Raw genomic sequence first — 16,443 nt, 5'->3', positions numbered from 1 at the left:
GCGTCTGATGATGACGTTTGGTGTCTGATGATGAGGTCTGGCGTCTGATGATGGCGTCTGGTGTCTGATGATGGCGTCTGGTGTCTGATGATGGCGTCTGGCGTCTGATGATGACGTCTGGTGTCTGATGATGAGGTCTGGTGTCTGATGATGACGTCTGGCGTCTGATGATGACGTCTGATGATGAGGTCTGGCGTCTGATGATGGCGTCTGGTGTCTGATGATGGCGTCTGGTGTCTGATGATGGCGTCTGGTGTCTGATGATGGCGTCTGGTGTCTGATGATGGCGTCTGGCGTCTGATGATGACGTTTGGTGTCTGATGATGAGGTCTGGCGTCTGATGATGGCGTCTGGCATCTGATGATGCCGTCTGGCATCTGGCTTTTGTCATCTCTTCTGTGTTAAGAAAAAATACAAAATAATTCCCAGGTGCGTATTTTTCCAAGGCTCTCCTCAATCTTGGGGCTTAGGGTCATAACAAGGTCCAGCTCACCCCGGTCGACAAACAGCGTCTGCGGGGAGAAAAAGTGGAGATTAAAAACTGGACTCCTGAAGCGACTAAAAGACTCCAGGACTGTTTGAGTCCGCTGACTGGGTGGCCCTGATGGACCGTCTCTGAGTACAATCGTTTCTGTAAGTCAGCGTCTTCACCAATAATAAAGAGTGAGTAACTCTGGAATTAATTAGAAGAGCTCCACAACCAGACAAAAAGAGTGTTTAAATCAAGTGTCGGTAAAGAGGAGAGGATTCAGAGGCAACTCAAAAGCAAAATGAAGGAGTTTAAGGCAGCTTAGAAAGACACATTAGAAAACCTTTTCAAGAACAAGGACAGTAGGAAAAGTTGGCAAGGGCTGCAAACCATCACAGGATTCAAACAAAAAAGACATTGTATGACCATCGACAATGACCTTGCTTTCGCAAATAATTTTAACAGTTCCTATTGTAGGTTTGACACGTGTGATTTTGCGTCACAGCAGGAAGTGGTCTTGGACAGTATAGACAGCATGCCATCTGATCTCTGTGAATGAAGTCAAGCATTACTTTCAATGTGTCAAACCAGGAAATACTTTCAATGTGTCAAACCAGGAAATACTTTCAATGTGTCAAACCAGGAAATACTTTCAATGTGTCAAACCAGGAAATACTTTCAATGTGTCAAACCAGGAAATACTTTCAATGTGTCAAACCAGGAAATACTTTCAATGTGTCAAACCAGGAAATACTTTCAATGTGTCAAACCAGGAAATACATTCAATGTGTCAAACCAGGAAATACATTCAATGTGTCAAACCAGGAAATACTTTCAATGTGTCAAACCAGGAAATACTTTCAATGTGTCAACCGACGGGAAAATCACATGGTTCAGACGAAGTCAGCAGCAAGGCACTTCAGGCATGATCAGACCAGCTGGCTTTAACATTCCTTCCCTTCACAGTCAGTCCAAGGTCTGCGTCACAAATAGCACCGTATTCCTTACACAGCCCTGGTTCAAGTAGAAACCTGGTTTAAGTAGAGCCCTGGTTCAAGTAGAGCCCTGGTTCAAAGTAGAGTCCTGGTTCAAAGTAGAGCCCTGGTTCAAAGTAGAGCCCTGGTTCAAAGTAGAGCCCTGGTTCAAAGTAGAGCCCTGGTTCAAAGTAGAGCCCTGGTTCAATGTAGAGTCTGGTTCCGTACAGTCTGGTTCAGTATAGTCTGGTTCAGTACAGTCTGGTTCCGTACAGTCTGGTTCAGTACAGTCTGGTTCCGTACAGTCTGGTTCAGTACAGTCTGGTTCCGTACAGTCTGGTTCAGTACAGTCTGGTTCAGTACAGTCTGGTTCAGTACAGTCTGGTTCAGTACAGTCTGGTTCCGTAGAGTCTGGTTCCGTACAGTCTGGTTCAGTACAGTCTGGTTCAGTACAGTCTGGTTCAGTACAGTCCTGGTTCAAAGTAGAGCCCTGGTTCAATGTAGAGTCCTGGTTCAAAGTAGAGCCCTGGTTCAAAGTAGAGCCCTGGTTCAAAGTATAGTCCTGGTTCAAAGTAGAGTCCTGGTTCAATGTAGAGTCCTGGTTCTATGTAGAGTCCTGGTTCAAAGTAGAGCCCTGGTTCAAAGTAGAGTCCTGGTTCAAAGTAGAGTCCTGGTTCTATGTAGAGTTCTGGTCAAAAGTACAGCCTTGGACCAAAGTACAGCCCTGGTTCAAAGTACAGTCCTGGTCCAAATTTGTGCACTAGATAGTGTAAGATTTGGAACGCAGCCCAAAACTCCCTGTATGACCATAGGAACGAGAAACTCCCTATGTCTCAAGAGCTACAGTATTAACCCTAATGTTAATCACTGTTGCTCAGAACAAAAGTCAAGCTGTGGAATTCTGTGATGGAAATGGTTATAATTGCCCATGACTACGGGGATTAATACTTCTCCCTGCTTAATCACCAGTGACTTTATATTTAAATATACAATTTGCAGGCTTTTAAAGTGTCTTAATCAGGCCCATTAATTTTTCATATCTAACATTTAAAGCGGCTGGGGACCAAGGCCGTCACCTTTTACTGTGTGGCTGGCAAGAAGGCCCCAGGAAGCAGGAAGAGAATGTCACCTATGTATTATGCATGAAACTGACAGAATCCAGTTTGCTACGACAGAACCTTTAAACTACGACAATTAAACGCTAATTGTGCTTGTCTCAGAGTTAAGAAACAATCAGAATTCAACTCTGAAATCAAGCAGTTAAATATGAGCCTAAACGTCGATCCCAGACAGTTAAATATGAGCCTAAACATCGATCCCAGACAGTTAAATATTGATCCCAGACAGTTAAATATGAGCCTAAACATCGATCCCAGGCAGTTAAATATGGAGCCTAAACGTCGATCCCAGACAGTTAAATATGAGCCTAAACATCGATCCCAGACAGTTAAATATGAGCCTAAACATCGATCCCAGACAGTTAAATATGAGCCTAAACATCGATCCCAGACAGTTAAATATGAGCCTAACCATCGATCCCAGACAGTTAAATATGAGCCTAAACATCGATCCCAGACAGTTAAATATGAGCCTAAACATCGATCCCAGACAGTTAAATATGAGCCTAAACATCGATCCCAGACAGTTAAATATGAGCCTAAACATCGATCCCAGACAGTTAAATATCGATCCCAGACAGGTAAATATGAGCCTAAACATCGATCCCAGACAGTTAAATATGAGCCTAAACATCGATCCCAGACAGTTAAATATGAGCCTAAACATCGATCCCAGACAGTTAAATATGAGCCTAAACATCGATCCCAGACAGTTAAATATCGATCCCAGACAGTTAAATATGAGCCTAAACGTCAATCCCAGACAGTTAAATATGAGCCTAAATATCCATCCCAGACAGTTAAATATGAGCCTAAACATCGATCCCAGACAGTTAAATATGAGCCTAAACATCGATCCCAGACAGTTAAATATCGATCCCAGACAGTTAAATATGAGCCTAAACATCGATCCCAGACAGTTAAATATGAGCCTAAACATCGATCCCAGACAGTTAAATATGAGCCTAAACATCGATCCCAGACAGTTAAACATCGATCCCAGACAGTTAAATATCGATCCCAGACAGTTAAATATGAGCCTAAACATCGATCCCAGACAGTTAAATATGAGCCTAAACGTCAATCCCAGACAGTTAAATATGAGCCTAAACATCGAGCCCAGACAGTTAAATATGAGCCTAACCATCGATCCCAGACAGTTAAATATGGGCCTAAACATCGATCCCAGACAGTTAAATATGAGCCTAAACATCGATCCCAGGCAGTTAAACATCGATCCCAGGCAGTTAAATATCGATCCCAGACAGTTAAATATGAGCCTAAACATCGATCCCAGACAGTTAAATATGGAGCCTAAACATCGATCCCAGACAGTTAAATATGAGCCTAAACATCGATCCCAGACAGTTAAATATGAGCCTAAATATCGATCCCAGACAGTTAAATATGAGCCTAAACATCGATCCCAGACAGTTAAATATGAGCCTAAACATCGATCCCAGGCAGTTAAATATGGAGCCTAAACATCGATCCCAGACAGTTAAATATGAGCCTAAACATCGATCCCAGACAGTTAAATATGAGCCTAAACATCGATCCCAGGCAGTTAAATATGGAGCCTAAACATCGATCCCAGACAGTTAAATATGAGCCTAAACATCGATCCCAGACAGTTAAATATGGAGCCTTAATGTCGATCCCAGACAGTTAAATATGAGCCTAAACATCGATCCCAGACAGTTAAATATGGAGCCTTAATGTCGATCCCAGACAGTTAAATATGAGCCTAAACATCGATCCCAGACAGTTAAATATGGAGCCTAAACATCGATCCCAGGCAGTTAAATATCAATCCCAGACAGTTAAATATGAGCCTAAACATCGATCCCAGACAGTTAAATATGGAGCCTAAACATCGATCCCAGACAGTTAAATATGAGCCTAAACATCGATCCCAGACAGTTAAATATCGATCCCAGACAGTTAAATATGAGCCTAAACATCGATCCCAGACAGTTAAATATGGAGCCTAAACATCGATCCCAGACAGTTAAATATGAGCCTAAACATCGATCCCAGACAGTTAAATATCGATCCCAGACAGTTAAATATGAGCCTAAACATCGATCCCAGGCAGTTAAATATGGAGCCTAAACATCGATCCCAGACAGTTAAATATGAGCCTAAACATTGATCCCAGACATTTAAACATTGATCCCAGACAGTTAAATATGAGCCTAAACATCGATCCCAGACAGTTAAATATGAGCCTAAACATCGATCCCAGACAGTTAAACATCGATCCCAGACAGTTAAATATGATCCTAAACATCGATCCCAGACAGTTAAAAATGGAGCCTAAACATCGATCCCAGACAATTAAATATGAGCCTAAACATCGATCCCAGACAGTTAAATATGAGCCTAAACATCGATCCCAGACAATTAAATATGAGCCTAAACATCGATCCCAGACAGTTAAATATGAGCCTAAACATCGATCCCAGACAGTTAAATATCGATCCCAGACAGTTAAATATGAGCCTAAACATTGATCCCAGACAGTTAAAACTTCTTGAGAATACAAGGGGTGCTGTTTTCACATTAGCATAATTGCCTCTACAGATAAAACTGCCTCTTATTCAATTATTGCTGTTACTATATGCATATAACCATATGCCATTGGATAGAAAACAAGCTATGGTTTCTAAAACCGTTCCAATTTTGTCTCTGAGTCAAACACAGGTCATTTCACAGCACTTTCCCTGAGCCAGAAAAAGATTGCAAGATGTGTATGCTCGCTTCAAAGCTCTGCCTATATATGGTCACGCGACCTATGACCCGAAACACACTTCCTTCTTCTTCCTCTGGGTGTCTGGAAGACGTCAGAGGAGAAATTTTTTGTTTATCTTGTACTGACGTGAAATAAGACCTATTTCTTTAGCGTGACCGACAACTTCCGGTTTCCTGAGATGCGCGTTTAGAGAAGCCATTGACTTTTGTTATGCTGACGTTACGGATGAAAACTATCTCCGTGTCAAAGTTTGTTTGATACATGTGACCATATCACCGTAATGTATGTTTTTTCAATATAGTTTAATCAGATTATTAGAATTTTTTCGGGAGTTTTGCCGTGTTCCGTTCTTTGAGTTTTTTAACTTTGGACAGGGGCCGTGCCAGTCGACCAGTACCCAGGCTAAATGAAGAGGGGAAGTTGCCATTGTGAATGGATTGAACGACTCATCAGGACTAAGGACACCTTGATCAACATTCTGATGAAAGACCAGCAATAGTAAGACCCAATTTACGATGTTATTTCATATATCTGTCGTGCATGTGAACTGGTCGCGCGCGTCCAGCTGGTTCTGGCTGGCCTGGTTATGCTAATTTAGCGCTACATTTTGTTTTCGCTATAAAACATTTAAAAAATCTGAAATATTGTTTGGATTCACCAGATGTTGGGCTTTCAATGTCTGTACGCTGTGTATTTTTTCTGAAATGTTTTAAGACAAGTAATTAGTTATATAACGTTGGTCTCTGTAATTGTTCTAGCTGCATCAGCACTATATCAGATTGCAGCTGCAATGTAGAACTGTGATTTATACCTGAAAAATGCACATTTAAAAAAAAAAAACTATGCTATACCATAAATATGTTATCAGACTGTCATCTTAAGAATTTTTTTGTTGGTTAGTGGCTATCAATATCTTAGTTTAGCCGAATTGGTGATAGCACCTGATGGAGTAAGAAACTGTTGGAGTAAGAAAATGGTGTCATTTTGCTAACGTGTTTAGCTAATAGATTTACATATTGTGTCTTCCCTGTAAAACATTTAAAAAATCTGAAATGGTGGTTTTATTCACAAGATCTGTGTCTTTCATTGGGTGTCTTGGACTTGTGATTTAATGATATTTAGATGCTACTATTTAATTGTGACGCTATCCTAGCGATGCTAATCAGTGTGGGGGGTGTGGGGGGTGCTCCCGGATCCGGGTTAGGTACTCTGTAGAGGTTAATTAAACATCGATCCCAGACAGTTAATAATGAGCCTAAACATCGATCACAGACAGTTAAATATGAGCCTAAACATCGATCCCAGACAGTTAAACATCGATCCCAGACAGTTAAATATGAGCCTAAACATCGATCCCAGACAGTTAAATATGGAGCCTAAACATCGATCCCAGACAGTTAAATATGAGCCTAAACATCGATCCCAGACAGTTAAATATGGAGCCTAAACATCGATCCCAGACAGTTAAATATCGATCCCAGACAGTTAAATATGAGCCTGAACATCGATCCCAGACAGTTAAATATGGAGCCTAAACATCGATCCCAGACAGTTAAATATGGAGCCTAAACATCGATCCCAGACAGTTAAATATCGATCCCAGACAGTTAAATATGGAGCCTAAACATTGATCCCAGACAGTTAAATATGAGCCTAAACATCGATCCCAGACAGTTAAATATGGAGCCTAAACATCGATCCCAGACAGTTAAATATGGAGCCTAAACATCGATCCCAGACAGTTAAATATCGATCCCAGACAGTTAAATATGAGCCTGAACATCGATCCCAGACAGTTAAATATGGAGCCTAAACATCGATCCCAGACAGTTAAATATGGAGCCTAAACATCGATCCCAGACAGTTAAATATGGAGCCTAAACATCGATCCCAGACAGTTAAATATCGATCCCAGACAGTTAAATATGAGCCTAAACATCGATCCCAGACAGTTAAATATGAGCCTGAACATCGATCCCAGACAGTTAAATATGAGCCTAAACATCGATCCCAGACAGTTAAATATGAGCCTAAACATCGATCCCAAGCAGTTAAATATGAGCCTAAACATCGATCCCAGGCAGTTAAATATGGAGCCTAAACATCGATCCCAGACAGTTAAATATGGAGCCTAAACATCGATCCCAGACAGTTAAATATGGAGCCTAAACATCGATCCCAGACAGTTAAATATGAGCCTAAACATCGATCCCAGACAGTTAAATATGGAGCCTAAACATCGATCCCAGACAGTTAAATATGAGCCTAAACATCGATCCCAGACAGTTAAATATCGATCCCAGACAGTTAAATATGGAGCCTAAACATCGATCCCAGACAGTTAAATATGAGCCTAAACATCGATCCCAGACAGTTAAATATGAGCCTAAACATCGATCCCAGACAGTTAAATATGGAGCCTAAACATCGATCCCAGACAGTTAAATATGGAGCCTAAACATCAATCCCAGACAGTTAAATATGGAGCCTAACCATCGATCCCAGACAGTTAAATATGGAGCCTAAACATCGATCCCAGACAGTTAAATATGAGCCTAAACATCGATCCCAGACAGTTAAATATGAGCCTAAACATCGATCCCAGACAGTTAAATATGAGCCTAAACATCGATCCCAGACAGTTAAATATGGAGCCTAAACATCGATCCCAGACAGTTAAATATGAGCCTAAACATCGATCCCAGACAGTTAAATATGAGCCTAAACATCGATCCCAGACAGTTAAATATGGAGCCTAAACATCGATCCCAGACAGTTAAATATGGAGCCTAAACATCGATCCCAGACAGTTAAATATGAGCCTAAACATCGATCCCAGACAGTTAAATATGAGCCTAAACATCGATCCCAGACAGTTAAATATGGAGCCTAAACATCGATCCCAGACAGTTAAATATGAGCCCAAACGTCGATCCCAGACAGTTAAATATGAGCCTAAACATCGATCCCAGACAGTTAAATATGGAGCCTAAACATCGATCCCAGACAGTTAAATATGGAGCCTAAACATCGATCCCAGACAGTTAAATATGAGCCTAAACATCGATCCCAGACAGTTAAATATGAGCCTAAACATCGATCCCAGACAGTTAAATATGGAGCCTAAACATCGATCCCAGACAGTTAAATATGAGCCCAAACGTCGATACCAGACAGTTAAATATGAGCCTAAACGTTGAATCATCTAGACCTACAGGTGAACTCCTAAACAACGGAATCGTCTTGGCCTGCTGTTCGATGATGTTGCATCTTTAAAAGGTAATGGTGTTGGGTTTGTTGACACTGAATAATGTCTGGTCCTAATAATACATGCTAATTGAGTGGTTAATATGAAGCTTGTCAAACACCCACAGGCTTTATAGACTTCACATCTATGGATTTATGGAGAATTAAGAATATTACAGATTCAACTGAGAATATATTTTGTTATTTTTCTCCACCTTGTCCTCTATCCTCTCCCCTCTCCCTCTCCCCTCTCTCCTCTCCCCTCTCCCCTCTCCCCTCTCTCCCCTCCCCTCTCCCCTCTCCCCTCTATCCTCTCCCCTCTAACCTCGCCCCTATCCCATCCCCCCTCTATCCTCTCCCCTCTATCCTCTCCCCTCTCCCCTCTCCCAACTCCCCTCTCCCCTCTATCCTCTCCCCTCTCACCTCTCCACCTTGTCCTCTCCCCTATCCACCTTGTCCTCTCCCATCTCCCCTCTCCCCTCTCCCCTCTCCCAACTCCCCTCTCCCCTCTCCCCTCTCCACCTTGTCCTCTCCCCTCTCCACCTTGTCCTCTCCCCTCTCCACCTTGTCCTCTCCCCTCTCCACCTTGTCCTCTCCCCTCTCCACCTTGTCCTCTCCCCTCTCCACCTTGTCCTCTCCCCTCTCCACCTTGTCCTCTCCCCTCTCCACCTTGTCCTCTCCCCTCTCCACCTTGGCCTCTCCCCTCTCCACCTTGTCCTCTCCCAACTCCACTCTCCCAACTCCACTCTCCCCTCTCCCAACTCCACTCTCCCCTCTCCCAACTCCCCTCTCCCCTCTATCCTCTCCCCTCTCAACTCTCCACCTTGTCCTCTCCCCTCTCCACCTTGTCCTCTCCCCTCTCCCCTCTCTCCTCTCTCCTCTCTCCTCTCTCCTCTCTCCTCTCTCCTCTCCTCCTCTCCACCTTGTCCCCTCCTCCCCCTCTTCCCCCCTCTCTCCTCTCTTCCTCTCTCCTCCTCTCCCTCTCCCTCCTCCATCTCTCCTCTCTCCCTCTCCGTTCCCCCTCTCCCGCTCCTTCTCCCTCTCCTCTCTCCACCTTGTCCTCTCCCCTCTCCATGCTCCCGTATCATCTCCACTTTCCTCTCCCCTCTCGCCTCTCCTCTCCCCTCTCCTCTCCCCTCTCCTCATCACTCTCCTCTCCACTCTCCTCTTCCCTCTCCGCTCCCCTCTCCTCTCCCCTCTCCCCTCTCCGCTCTCCTCTCCTCTCCCATCTCCTCATCACTCTCCACTCCACTCTCCTCCTCTCTCCCCTCTCCTCTACACTCTCCTCTTCCCTCTCTGCTCCCCTCTCCTCTCCCCTCTCCTCATCACTCTCCAGTCCACTCTCCTCTCCCCTCTCCCCTCTCCAATCTCTCCTCTCCACTCTCCTTCCCTCTCCGCTCTCCTCTCTACTCTCCACTCTCCTTCCCTCTCCTCTCCTCCTCTCCTCTCCTCTCCTCTCCTCTCCTCTCCTCTCCTCTCCTCTCCTCTCCTCTCCTCTCCTCTCCTCTCCTCTCTGTCATGTGGTCATTGAGGATCCTTCAGAGACCATGCGCTGGTAACCCATGGTAACCCTGTGTCCTGGCCTGCAGCCAATGGTTGCTTCTCAATCAGGCCACCTCTATCACTGCCAGCTCTAATATGCCGAATCACCAGCTGGTTCCGCTGACAGGCTAAAAGACCAGACTAACTAATGAACCAACCAACCAACCAACCAACCAACCAACCAACCAACCAACCAACCAACTGGAGAGGATGGTGGCTATCCTTATTATATTGATAATATCATGTGGTGGCAAATAGTATTATATAAAAGTACACTGCAGTCTCCTCTCTACTCTCTCCTCTCTACTCTCTCATCACCATTCCTCTCTCCTCTCTCCTCTCTCCTCTCTCCTCTCCCATCTCTCCTCTCTCTCCTCTCTCCTCTCTCCTCTCTACTCTCTCTCCTCTCTCCTCTCTCTTCTCCTATCACCATTCCTCTCTCCTCTCTCCTCTCTCCTCTCTCCTCTCTCCGCTCTCCTATCTCCTCTCTCCTCTCTCCTCTCCGGTTTCTCCTCTCTCCTCTCTCCTCTCCACTCTCTCTTCTCCTATCACCATTCCTCTCTCCTCTCCTCTCCTCTCTCTCATCTCTCCTCTCTCCTCTCTTCTCTCTCCTCTCTCCTCTCTCCTCTCCTCTCCTCTCTCTCATCTCTCCTCTCTCCTCTCTTCTCTCTCCTCTCTCCTCTCTCCTCTCCCCTCTCTCCTCTCTAATCTCTCCACTCTACTCTCTACTATTTTCTGCTAATAAATCTATGTTCCTTGCCTTAACTCAATTATGCCATTAATGCCCCTGTAAAAAAGAAATGATGCCCCTGTAATCACAAGTCTTATTCGGACGTCCTCAGTAAAACTCAGTAAAACTCCATGTAGGGTTTTAGGGAAGGTGTTGGGAGGAGGAGGAAGAGGAGAATGAAGAAGAGGAGAGAGGAGATGGACCAACGTACTGTAATCAAAGAAAGTGAGATTCAGAGTTTTTTTCCTGTTCAATCAGACACAGTTGATAAATACACTTTACACAGTGTGAGTCCTCCCTCCCTCCGGCTCTGCTCTGCCTTTTAAAACACTCTCCTCTCTTCTCCTCTCAACAACCACCAAACACCCTCTTTCCATTATCTCACATTTCAGCTGAAGATGATGTCCTGAAACCCTCCTTTACGTCCTTTCCTGGATAGGACAGTGTGTCAGTAGATGATCGCCCAGAGTGGGGCTGGGAGGGAGAGGGCTTTGTGGGAAAAGCGGCGGAAAAGGAGGAGAGGAGGGGAGAAGAGGGGAGGAGGGGAGAAGAGGGGAGGAAGGGAGAAGAGGGGAGGAGGGGAGAAGAGGGGAGGAAGGGAGATGAGGGGAGAAGAGGGGAGGAGGGGAGAAGAGGGGAGGAGGGGAGAAGAGGGGAGGAGGGGAGAAGAGGAGAGGAGGGGAGGAGGGGAGAAGAGGGGAGGAGGGGAGAAGAGGGGAGGAGGGGAGGAAAAGAGAGGAGGAGAAGGGGAGGAGGAGGGGAGAATGAGGAGAATAGTAGGAAGAGGAGAGGAGAGGAGGAGGGGTGGTGGAGGAGAGGAGGAGAGGAAGAGGGGAGGAAGAGGAGAGGAGATGGAGAGGAGGGGAGGAGGAGGAAGAAGGAGTGGAGGAGGAGAGAAGGGGTGGAGCAGTGTCCATTAGTATGTGATACATTCTCTCTCTCTCTCGCCGTAATAAGGAGGTAATAAGGAAACATTGGAGAGTGGCTCTTTATTGGCAGGTGAGGAGAGCAGGGGTGGTGGGGGGGCAGACACGGCTTCTTCCCTCCTTAATCTCTCGTCTCGCCTCTCCCACCCCCCGCTGGTGACCACATGCTTCTGGTGAGGCCAAGAGGATGCCCCCCGAGGAGAATGTTACTCAGCGCGGTTTCACGGCGGCCGCTCTGCTCCGTGCCGTGGTGACTGATAAACAGTAAGTACACACTATCACAGAAAGTTCTTCCTCCTTCCTAACACCCATCTCACATTCAGCCCTGCTCTAAAACGTTGTGCCATTGTGAGGAGGTGATAATGGGAGACATGGACATTAACCAGCTGATAATGTGTTCTCAGTTAGGCCATGCCACTACTCTGGGAGGGACAGGATGGTTTGAGCCATGTTTCCTTCAGTACTGTTTTGGGGTTTAATGTGACCGCTCTGGTAAATGCGTTTTCCAATATATGAAAAGCATTACATTTGGTAAATACAGCAACTTTTGAAATTAACAATCTCCAGCCCGGTTCTGACTGACCTGTCTCCAGCCCGGTTCTGACTGACCTGTCTCCAGCCCGGTTCTGACTGAACTGTCTCCAGCCCGGTTCTGACTGACCTGTCTACAGCCCGGTTCTGACTGAACTGTCTCCAGCCTGGTTCTGACTGAACTGTCTCCAGCCCGGTTCTGACTGACCTGTCTCCAGCCCGGTTCTGACTGACCTGTCTACAGCCCGGTTCTGACTGAACTGTCTCCAGCCCGGTTCTGACTGTCTCCAGCCCGGTTCTGACTGAACTGTCTCCAGCCCGGTTCTGACTGAACTGTCTTCAGCCCGGTTCTGACTGAACTGTCTACAGCCCGGTTCTGACTGACCTGTCTACAGCCCGGTTCTGACTGAACTGTCTCCAGCCCGGTTCTGACTGAACTGTCTACAGCCCGGTTCTGACTGAACTGTCTCCAGCCCGGTTCTGACTGAACTGTCTCCAGCCCGGTTCTGACTGAACTGTCTCCAGCCCGGTTCTGACTGAACTGTCTCCAGCCCGGTTCTGACTGAACTGTCTCCAGCCCGGTTCTGACTGAACTGTCTCCAGCCCGGTTCTGACTAAACTGTTTCTTCCGTCCTGCGCGGGCTGGGGGGTCATTGTATCCTCGTCTTAGTAGAATCTCAGCCCCGTCAGATCAATGAAGAGTTTATTGTCTACTGTCCAAATCAAATCAAATCACATTTTTATTTGACACATGCGTCGAATACAACAGGTGTAGACTTTACCGTGAAATGCTTACTTAACCAACAGAGCAGTTTTAAGAAAAATAGTTTTTTTTTTAAAGTAAAGAATAAAAGTTGCAAATATTTAAAGAGCAGCAGTAAAATAGCAGTAGCGAGGCAAAAGCTGTAAACACGACCACAGCTGGTTGTCATCCTGTTTAACGACCGGCTGAGTGAATATGACTGGTGTTTAATGTGTTCAGCTTCACATGTCCTTTATATATATTAACACGCTTGTTTTTTAAATATTTTTTTGTCAATATGTATTTGTTTTCAATGTTTTGGTGTCAAACTGGTTTCAGTTGTGGAAAAAACGTACTACTTGGAAGAGTTGCAGAGTTGAACATTATTGCAATGTTGATTAGATGTATTTTTCAATAATGAGGCAATTTTTTAAAGAAAATGGTTTATCAACTAGAAATCATTGGACAATATAGACACAGATAAAACATCATAATCCTAAAGATTAGTACATTTTTTAACATTTATTAAAGTATAAATTACAAAAGTTTTCACATATTGCCATTGATTTTCTGTTAATTATCAAAATTACGGAAGATTACGGTAACTTTGGTAAATTACCGGTAACATAGATTTTCAGTTTCAGTTTATTTGTATTTTTACAGGGACAGTGCACATTTATCACCGTTACAGTAAACCTGCCTATTTAAGCCAGCTGGCTATTTTCAGACGCGGGACCTGGGCAGGTTGGGTATTTTTCAGCCGCGGGACCTGGGCAGGTTGGGTATTTTTCAGCCGCGGGACCTGGGCAGGCTGGGTATTTTTCAGCCGCGGGACCTGGGCAGGTTGGCTATTTTTCAGCCGCGGGACCTGGGCAGGTTGGGTATTTTTCAGCCGCGGGACCTGGGCAGGTTGGGTATTTTTCAGCCGCGGGACCTGGGCAGGTTGGGTATTTTTCAGTCGCGGGACCTGGGCAGGCTGGGTATTTTTCAGACGCGGGACCTGGGCAGGTTGGGTATTTTTCAGCCGCGGGACCTGGGCAGGTTGGGTATTTTTCAGCCGCGGGACCTGGGCAGGTTGGGTATTTTTCAGCCGCGGGACCTGGGCAGGCTGGGTATTTTTCAGCCGCGGGACCTGGGCAGGTTGGGTATTTTTCAGCCGCGGGACCTGGGCAGGTTGTTAAAAACTATTGCAATAACAATGCAGACAAAGAATTAGCAGTGAGCACATGAAGAGTAACATAGGACAAGCAACACGTAGCACGCAGACAGAATAACATAGAACAAGCAACACGTAGCACGCAGACAGAATAACATAGAACAAGCAACACGTAGCACGCAGACAGAGTAACATAGAACAAGCAACACGTAACATGCAGACAGAATAACATAGAACAAGCAACACGTAGCATGCAGACAGACCAACATAGAACAAGCAACTCATAGCACGCAGACAGAATAACATAGAACAAGCAACACGTAGCATGCAGACAGAATAACATAGAACAAGCAACACGTAGCATGCAGACAGACCAACATAGAACAAGCAACTCATAGCACGCAGACAGAATAACATAGAACAAGCAACACGTAGCATGCAGACAGACCAACATAGAACAAGCAACACGTAGCATGCAGACAGACTAACATAGAACAAGCAACTCATAGCACGCAGACAGAATAACATAGAACAAGCAACACGTAGCATGCAGACAGACCAACATAGAACAAGCAACTCATAGCACGCAGACAGAATAACATAGAACAAGCAACACGTAGCATGCAGACAGACTAACATAGAACAAGCAACTCATAGCACGCAGACAGAATAACATAGAACAAGCAACACGTAGCATGCAGACAGAGTAACATAGAACAAGCAACACGTAGCAAGCAGACACAGTAACATAGAACAAGCAACTCATAGCACGCAGACAGAATAACATAGAACAAGCAACACGTAGCATGCAGACAGAGTAACATAGAACAAGCAACTCATAGCACGCAGACAGAATAACATAGAACAAGCAACACGTAGCATGCAGACAGAGTAACATAGAACAAGCAACACGTAGCACGCAGACACAGTAACATAGAACAAGCAACTCATAGCACGCAGACAAAATAACATAGAACAAGCAACACGTAGCATGCAGACAGAGTAACATAGAACAAGCAACACGTAGCATGCAGACAGAGTAACATAGAACATGCAACACGTAGCATGCAGACAGAACAACATAGAACAAGCAACACGTAGCATACAGACAGAGTAACATAGAACAAGCAACACGTAGCATGCAGACAGAATAACATATAACAAGCAACACGTAGCATGCAGACAGAGTAACATAGAACAAGCAACTCATAGCATGCAGACAGAATAACATAGAACAAGCAACACGTAGCATGCAGACAGAGTAACATAGAACAAGCAACACGTAGCATGCAGACAGAGTAACATAGAACAAGCAACACGTAGCATGCAGACAGAGAAACATAGGACAAGCAACACGTAGCATGCAGACAGAGTAACATAGAACAAGCAACACGTAGCATGCAGACAGAATAACATAGAACAAGCAACACATAGCATGCAGACAGAATAACCTAGAAAAAGCAACACGTAGCATACAGACAGAGTAACATAGAACAAGCAACACGTAGAATGCAGACAGAGTAACATAGAACAAGCAACTCATAGCACGCAGACAGAATAACATAGAACAAGCAACACGTAGCATACAGACAGAGTAACATTGAACAAGCAACACGTAGCATGCAGACAGAATAACATAGAACAAGCAACACGTAGCATACAGACAGATTAACATAGAACAAGCAACACGCAGCATACAGACAGAGTAACATAGAACAAGCAACACGTAGCATGCAGACAGAAAACCATAGAACAAGCAACACTTAGCATACAGACAGATTAACATAGAACAAGCAACTCATAGCATGCAGACAGAGTAACATAGAACAAGCAACACGTAGCATGCAGACAGAATAACATAGAACAAGCAACACTAGCATGCAGACAGAACAACATAGAACAAGCAACATGAAGCAAGCGGACAGAGTAACGTAGAACAAGCAACACGTAGCATGCAGACAGAACAGCATAGAACTAGCCACACGTAGCATGCAGACAAAACAACATAGAACAAGCAACATGAAGCAAGCGGACAGAGTAACATAGAACAAGCAACTCATAGCATGCAAGCAGAGTAACATAGAACAAGCAACACGTAGCATGCAGACAGAATAACATAGAACAAGCAACACGTAGCATGCAGACAGAACAGCATAGAACTAGCAACACATAGCATGCAGACAGAGTAACATAGAACAAGCAACACGTAGCATGCAGACAGAGAAACATAGGACAAGCAACACGTAGCATGCAG

Source organism: Salvelinus fontinalis, chromosome 7, assembly GCF_029448725.1.
Source record: "Salvelinus fontinalis isolate EN_2023a chromosome 7, ASM2944872v1, whole genome shotgun sequence".
NCBI lineage: Eukaryota > Metazoa > Chordata > Actinopteri > Salmoniformes > Salmonidae > Salvelinus > Salvelinus fontinalis.
The sequence above is the reverse complement of the archived record's forward strand: the minus strand, read 5'-3'. Positions refer to the sequence as shown.